Consider the following 8,133-nt stretch of genomic DNA (forward strand, 5'->3'; position numbering starts at 1 on the left):
ATGCCTGGTGAGCACTGAGTTGGCTCTAAACTATCTTCTGTGAACCAGCATCTACTATAGTCTTTGTATCCATGCATTCTTGTCCATCTATTACAGCCTCGTAGTGTGCAAGATAGACTGGCACCAGGTCTGTGCAGAGGCTGAGGAGCAGCATTAGCTCAGTTGCTTTCCATGCATGATATTCTGATGAACTTTGTCCAAATGAACTTTTATAAAAATTTTATTAATATTAACAGGAAGCGTTTAGGAGGCTTGGGCAGATAAAGCAGCACGAGCAAAACTGATCCAGAGCATAAATATTATTACTTAGAGGTGTTGCCTGGTTTTCAAGAAAAGCAAGATGTCAGAAGATTTCTCAGTGCACCTCTTTTGCTACAGAGCATTTCTGTGAACAAGCAGCTGCTACTCTGATCTATGTAATTCCAAGGTACAGCCCAGCACTTGGGTGATCTATACACTCTGGCCCTCAACGTGCATCATTAAAAGTTTGCATGTTTTATATAACAGGAGATTCTCTCACAAGGGTGGATGTTTAAATGTAATTTAAATGTAAGTTGTTCAAAAGGTTACATGACAAATTCAAGCTAAAATTTCTTCAACCACAGAAAAGTAGAGATAAATGCTTCAAAATTTTGTGTGTTCAGTCTGAAAGGCAAATATTACAGGCAAAGAACGTAGAGCTGGATGTGTGCTGCAATCAAACCTCTGACACTGAAAAAGAAACGATTGCAAAGTCTTTCATCATTAGGACCAGAAACCACTCTACAAAATGATACCGACCATACATTTGTCTGCTGTAGGAAAGTCTTATTATACTAGGAAGTACAAGATGCAACAAATGTATTCATATGTCCAGTGAAACTTGATTCAGAGATCAGATTTTTGAAATGTGGCACAAGTGTCAGGTAGTCTGCTTCCTAGAAATAAAGAAGAAATTTCAGATTTTATGAAGGAATCATCAGGTCGTGGTTTAAGCTTTAAATGTTTTGAGGAGTCTGTTTGAAAGAAGTCATAGAGATCTTCCTGAAACAGACCTGCCAGGTATAGCTCCAGCAAGAATTCACAATTCTGGACATTGCTTTTAAAGAGCTCTTCAGAGAAAGCAGACTTTCTCCTCAAAATTCATACACCACATTAGGGATGAAGACAAAGACAATCACAGCAGTTGAGTGTAGGGCATTAAGCTGCCTCCTGCCTCATTCATCACTGTTGCTGAATCATATCCTCTCCCCTCACCTGCAGCAGCTGTGCAGCCTCTCCCACCACCTCCCACACTACAGTCTGAGGCACACATGCATGCCATAGGGGATAGCTGACCGCAGGATCATGAAGCCTTACCCTAGAGAGCTGCAGTTTGGCTAGCTGTAGGTTTGCCACTTAGACCCATGCCCTGAATTTCAGCTGAGACATAATCTTGCCTTTATTCTTGTTTCCTTGCAGAGAAAAGATGGGTAGCAAGACAAGCAAGAGCCCTAACCTGTTTTTCAAGCAGGGTGGCATTAGACTGTTTTTTAACAGGGGAAAGGATTGAAAGGCAGATTATTAAGATGTTCAGGTCTTTGTGGTTGTGGACATGATTTGGCCCCATCTGGAGTACTATGTCTAGGCCTGGAGCCCCCAGCACAAGAAAGTCATGGTGCTCTTGAAACAAGTCCAGAGGAGGGCCACTAAGATAATCAGAGGGTTGGAGCACCTCCCCTATGAAGAAAGTTTGAGGGAACTGGGCTTTTTTAGCTAGGAAAAGAGAAGGCTCTGAGGAGACCTCATTGTGGCCTTCCAATATTAGAAGGGAGCATATAAACAGGAGGAGAAACAGCTGTTTACAAGGGTGGACAGAGATAGGACAAAGGGGAATGGTTTTAAACTACGAGAGGGGAGGTTTAAGTTAGGTATTAGAAGGAAGGCTTGTTTTGTTTTTTTTTTACCTTCTGAGTTAAAAAAAACAGGTGATGGGAGCAACCTCCTAATACACAGTATTCTTTCATAAGAGCAAGCTGACAAGAGCAGCAACATAAAGCACATTGAAGACAGTCAGCTCCTTTTTTAGCTTCTCTGCTTTCTTTGCTCTCCTCCTCAGCCAGCCTCTTTGTGCCACACACACTTAGGGGGAGGTGAGACACAGCTAGGCTGAAAGCCAAACTTTACTTGGGAATAATAATCTGCAGATCTTCACAGGAATTGTACTGACTTGCCGCAGCTCTTAATCTGGCCAAAAGACACTGTGAAATGACAAGAGCTGGGATGCAGGAGTGGTGGACTGAGATTTAATAACGGGATGCTTTTGCCTAACCATGAATACCAGAACCAGTGAGTACTTTCCTTAAACATTTTCACAACTATACAGAACAATATATATATATATATTTGGTTCACAAATAATGACAACTCTATATTTAAGTCATAAATGAGAGACAAAGCTCATGCACATCAGTAGTATTTTAACTACATCCAGTTTGTAATCATTCACATTTAGAAATAGTTGAAAGGTACTGAAATATAACCTACAACATAATATCAATGTGTTTATTTATTCAGTTCAGTACCAGAAAGTAACTTTCACAAAGGAACAATCAGTTACATTTCTAAATGTCTTCAGTAGGCTCTTCTGTGAATCTCTTAAGGTATCTATTTGCATTTTGGGTCTCTAAACGTGTCGTGTAATTGCTATGACACCAGCACTGGCGAAAGAGGTAGAATTTTCAAAATCAGATATTTGGCTAGATAGATTTTTAATGTTAAAAAAGGAAAATAAATAAATAAAAGAAAAACAACCGAGTCAAAAGCATTCTCTCTTCTAGAATGACTTCTGATGTGCAGAGCAGAAGAGCTACGAGCACCTCAGAATGAGTTTTATAAAACAAATGGCACAAACTCCTGAACCAGAGCAGCACTGCTATAATAAAATCAGGATACTTCAGGACAGAAAACTGCAATACCTCTGAATAACTTCTGCAGCCCATGGTGCTACATCCTGTCTTTTGACGTTAATATTTGGAAGCACTAGCTATTACACACAGAACTCCTAATGTCTATCTTCATATAAGATGTACCCTATTACAGTGAAACGCAGTTCACCTTTATTACACTCCTGGAAGATTTATAGCCATATATAAGGTAGATGTTGGAAGCAGGACTAAAGAGTTGCAGTGGAAAACTGATAGCTTGATCTACTATAGCTCACAGCTGCAAGCAGTAGCAGTATTTTATATTATTACAAATTTCCACTTCTCAAAGAACTCTTTGGAAGAAATGACTATGAGGATAATTGCTTCATTAAGCACGTTGATAGAGCTGTGCCATCACACAGAAGATGGCAGAGAGGCTGAGAAGCCGGACTCTGTACTTCTTTCTAGGCTGGCAATGGAAAGATGAGGCATCATGCTCAATCTCTGCTGTGCACCAAAGACAATCCTTGTAAATTGCCTTGCTGTAACCTGCCTTCTTTCTCCTCCTCCTCCTCATCCAAACTCCTTAGAAGGACGCAGATCAAACAAAAAACTGCCTCAGCCATACTGTGAGTCTGTGAAGCCAGTGCAAGGAGGGCCCATTCAACACCCAGTACACGCTCATATTCTAAGAACTCTCTTTGCTGGTGTTTAATCGCTTCAAAAATCTGCTGTGAGAATTTAGTGTATTCATTAACACCATTGAGTCAAATGCCAGACTCTTCTAAAGTAAAAAATGGCAGAGAAAGTCAATTAATTTTCAACCAACCTTGCTGTCTTGTTTCATAAATTTCTAGCCAGTAGCTGATCCAACTAAAACAGACCTCTTTTAAAAACTCAGTATTGCTACTGTAATAACAGATTCACATTTGAACACAGTATAATAGTAGTTATCTATTCAACAGTATAAGTAGCACTTTACAAAGGCTCCTTTTCAACTGTGCATTTACATATTAACATTATTTCTTATTATAAATTTTTTCCATTGTCATGCTGCCCAGGGGCACATACCCAGTTTGGGCTTGTATGGAGAGATGTTCAGTTTGAGCCTCAGAAATTTTGCTGCTCTGCTTTCTGCTCTACAGACACTCTGAAAAGATTCAAAGCACTATTGTCTAAGGAAAAGCCTTTGTATGAACAGCAATTAGAAAAAATACAAAAAAAGACTTCTGAGTCGAAATATCTTATTCTGACTTACAAATATTTTTCTTTTAATAATATTAGAGGATAGCACTTTCCATAACTGCCTTTTTAATCCCTTTCACATAGATGTGCATGTGAGGAGTGTTTCCAGTAGCTACATCTACATTTATGAGTAATAACATTTTAACCTTCCTCATTTATTAATTAAGGGTCAGCTCCAGCTCTCAAAGCAGTCAATTGAAAAAATCTCATCAACTTCCTTGGGGGATAAGAAATGGATACAAGCACTAGGACTTGGTGCATGGCACTCAGCTTCGAGGCTTAACAACATCTAGCAGTAGTTTTTCTGTACATGTTCTTTCCACATATATGAAGTAAAAAGGAGGAGAAAATTGTAATTTAACACAAATTCACAAGGATTCCATAAAGAAGCATGCTGCTTAACACTCATCCCAAATTTTCCTTAGCTTCTCCCACTGACAAAAGTACAAAGTGACAGGAGAGCTTTACTAGTTACAGCTGTACATGTAAGTGGAATGTTCCAGTTCACAAAATTAAAAAAGACAAGCCTTCTGGGTAGAAAATATCTTATTCTGTGAAAACAGTGTCTATTCCAATATATCACTGCACTGTACTATACTCTTATTTTCAATTCCCAATCCAAGCATAAAAGGAAACGCAAACCTATGAATAGTTGTAAGAATCAATTGTTTTAAGTAGGACTGTGTCTATCTTCCTCCAGCAAAGCATTAATTTAATGAAAAAATGCCCTTGCAAAGATTAGTTACTGCCTTCCCACCCATTCTTTTTAAATAAATGTTTTCAACAGGAATCTGTGCCATACCATCTCTGCTACCTATGCAACTAATCCAGCAGAAATCCATCAAATTCAAGGATTTTCCAATGGATTAGTACCTGCATAAGGAGCACTGCAATAAATAAATAATCCTTTAAAGTTTCTTCTCAAAGTTGAAGTTGCTTTTTCTGTTATAGTTTCTTTTCCCATCCTGACAATGCGCAAACTTAAGCCTTTCAGAACATAAGCTAACTGTGAAATAGGCACACACTGCTCTATCCTCACTCATCACATCCACATTAACTTGTTTCCTGACCATTTTACGCAGAAGGAAGAATCCCAGATTCTTCCCATTTCTCCTTGCATGAGAGTGATTAGGATTTCACTCATTACACCTCTGCTGATTATGACTCCACTGAATCAGCTTCCTGAACTTATAAAATAAATCATTAGAGGGAATGTAATTGATAAGCCTCATTTGTTATAAGCAGGTGGTGAGAATATACCTTCCGTTTTTTTTTTTTGTTTTTTTTTTGAAAGCACTACTTAAGCATTTGTGTTCAGGCACCTGAATTGAAGCATTATAATCTGTTACGTTTATTCTCCTAGGCTCTGATTGATTCGCTGGAGACACACTGGGGAAATGTCTATTTACTAACAAAGGGTCACAGTTGGTCTTTACCAAATAAATCCTCTCTCCAATTCTACAAAGTTGTCAGCACAGCAGAACGCCTGGAGTTCATCTTGCACTACATAGTTAGAAGAAAAGTTGCTCTTTAAAGGCTAGAAAATGTCCTTCTGCAAGAAAAGATGCTTTGATGAACAATATTTAAGAGAAGCATCCATCCAGACTATGAGGTGTGGACCTTCACTGTGGACAACCAGAAGACATTCAGCATCATGCTGGGTATAACGACAGAGCAAAAGCAGATTTAGGGTGGTATTATGGCACTGTACGTAATCAGAAGAGCAGAACAGGAGGAAGGAATCATGAAAACCATAAAATACGGTACCGCAGGCTGACTGCTGGTACAGTTTGTTCTAACACACAAACATTACTCCTCTCCCTGGCAGCAGTCCATAACTCCTGTAACTTTCTAGATGTGGCAGAAAACCCCTGGGTAACTGTTTCCTTAAAAATTAAATAGATGTTTTTCGGTAGTAGAGAAAGAAGATCAATAGCTACACAATTTTAAAACCTCTTTGTGGATACTTTTTTTTTTGTGAGTAAAATAAGCCAGATCAGTTTACTCTAGTGCTTGAACAATGGCCAAAGATTTGTGAACATACTTTTGAATAACAATATTTTCACTAATTAGGATACAAATAATTTAAAAATATATACCATAGGCTCTTCAAATGAAAATTCATCTGGCATTCAAGTCAACCAGGCAAGAAATAAATAAAAAAACAACACCAAAAAATGGTATTTTAAGTAACATCAAAGGAAATCTAATCATGAACAGCAAACAACTCAAGAACAAACCATTCCAAACTGTAAATGCACAAAGTAATTACCAAGCAGAAAATGACTAATGAATCATTTTTACAGTCAATCCTGTGTTAAAATTCAAATTGCTTTTGCAACAAGTCTTAAGAGCCACTAGGATGAAGCAAATCTGAAGCGATACATAGGAAGATGCATATCAACTGAGGGGCATGGTTTAGTGGGCATGGTGGCGATGGGTTGACAGTTGGACTAGATGATCTTAGTGGTCTTCAACAATCTTAATGATTCTGTGATTCTATTCTATGATTCTAACTCAGTGCCTCAGTGTTAACTAGTCAGAAGTTACCTTACTCTGTTTTCTGATTCAGAGAAAGCAGAACATTAAAGTTGGCTATTTTCCAGCAGCATAGGAAGTATAAATTTGGACAAGCTGTTCTAGGAAAAAAGAATAACAAACAAACACACGCATAGATGATCTGATGGTTCCAGATACTCAAGTCTTTATACTTAAACTTGGAAGTAACTTCAGACAAGAAGTACTAGTCTTTAAACTACATACTTCTGTGATCTTTCCAGCTATTATTTTTGTTTGCTTGGTTTGGGGTGTTGGTTTAAGTTGTTTTGTATCCAGTTAAAAAAAAAAAACTACATTATTTTTCTTGAAGCATTGCATTATGCACTACAGACACTGTGACCCAAGTAAATCTCTTTACTTTACATGTTCCTTGTTATTTTCAGTTGTAAACTATAAGTAACTAAGCATTGGTTCAAAAGGATAACCCAGCATTTCTCATTCAAATAAGCAAAGTAAAACATGACACTTGACAGACATCTTCCCAATACTCAGATCCATCTTTTGTTCCTATACTCTAATTCTGCTCTGAAACAAAGATTTGATACTAAGCTTGAAAAATATTAACCACAAACGAAGATAGCTGTGTGAGTGATCAAATACTTTTAATATTAGCCTGTTCTCTGGGGAAATTGCAGAACACAAGGTGAAAAGAGATGGCCTAAGGCAAAGTGCTCTCATATCAAAAGGATTCAGCTACACAAAATGAGCCTTCAGCAGTGACAAAGTCCTCTGACTCCAAATGTCCCGAAGTTCGGAAACTGACAATTTTCAGCATAACCTTTTGGATCTTCCTCTTCGGCACATTTCCACAGTATGACTGGTGGGTTGACTATAAAAATCATTACTGCCATAAACAGTGCTTTCTTAGTTGAGGGGAAAAAAAAAAGGTGAAGATGGGATATTTCCTGGAATTTATATAACACCTGTACAGAGATCATATTTCCTTGGGAAACATTTAGGCTGAGAACTTCAGAGGTACTTTGGTGCTTAAGAAGGAATGAGACGGCTTTGTGAGTCTGAGCCTCAGTTACCATTGTGAACGGGACCATGGCATACACTCACACATAAATAGGCCTTATTTCCTCATGGGTTGCTTTTCAAGTACTGTGCTTTCGTCTGCAAAGGGTTTTAGATGAAGATGTTAATATGAAAGCACCTTAGTTTGCTTTCAAAATACAAGGAGTTTACAGAAATCTCTTCATGCATTTCCACAGACCTCTCTTTAACATGACTTAAGTTTACTAGGTAAACCCATCAGCTTGTGCTTTCCCTTCCTTGGGTGAAAAGCCACAAAAGCAAAGTCTGCAAGATTCCTGGACACTGCAGATGGTTTATTTGGCATTTGTTTTTCATGTGGTTTGATGCCCTACCTCAGCAGTGCAGCTCTGCCTTTCATTTCTAAAAGCACTGAAGTTTTTTACAGGGGAAAAAAAAAAAAAAAAGT

The 8,133-nt window shown here is 38.2% G+C and overlaps 1 protein-coding gene across 6 annotated transcripts in view; it reads right to left on the reverse strand.

Moving 5' to 3' along the window:
* MOCOS (molybdenum cofactor sulfurase) overlaps positions 1-8,133 on the reverse strand; it is a 213,503-nt gene that overhangs the window by 128,046 nt on the left and 77,324 nt on the right. The gene's annotated exons all lie outside the window — the stretch shown is intronic.

This window comes from Meleagris gallopavo, chromosome 3 (assembly GCF_000146605.3).
Source record: "Meleagris gallopavo isolate NT-WF06-2002-E0010 breed Aviagen turkey brand Nicholas breeding stock chromosome 3, Turkey_5.1, whole genome shotgun sequence".
Classification (NCBI taxonomy): domain Eukaryota; kingdom Metazoa; phylum Chordata; class Aves; order Galliformes; family Phasianidae; genus Meleagris; species Meleagris gallopavo.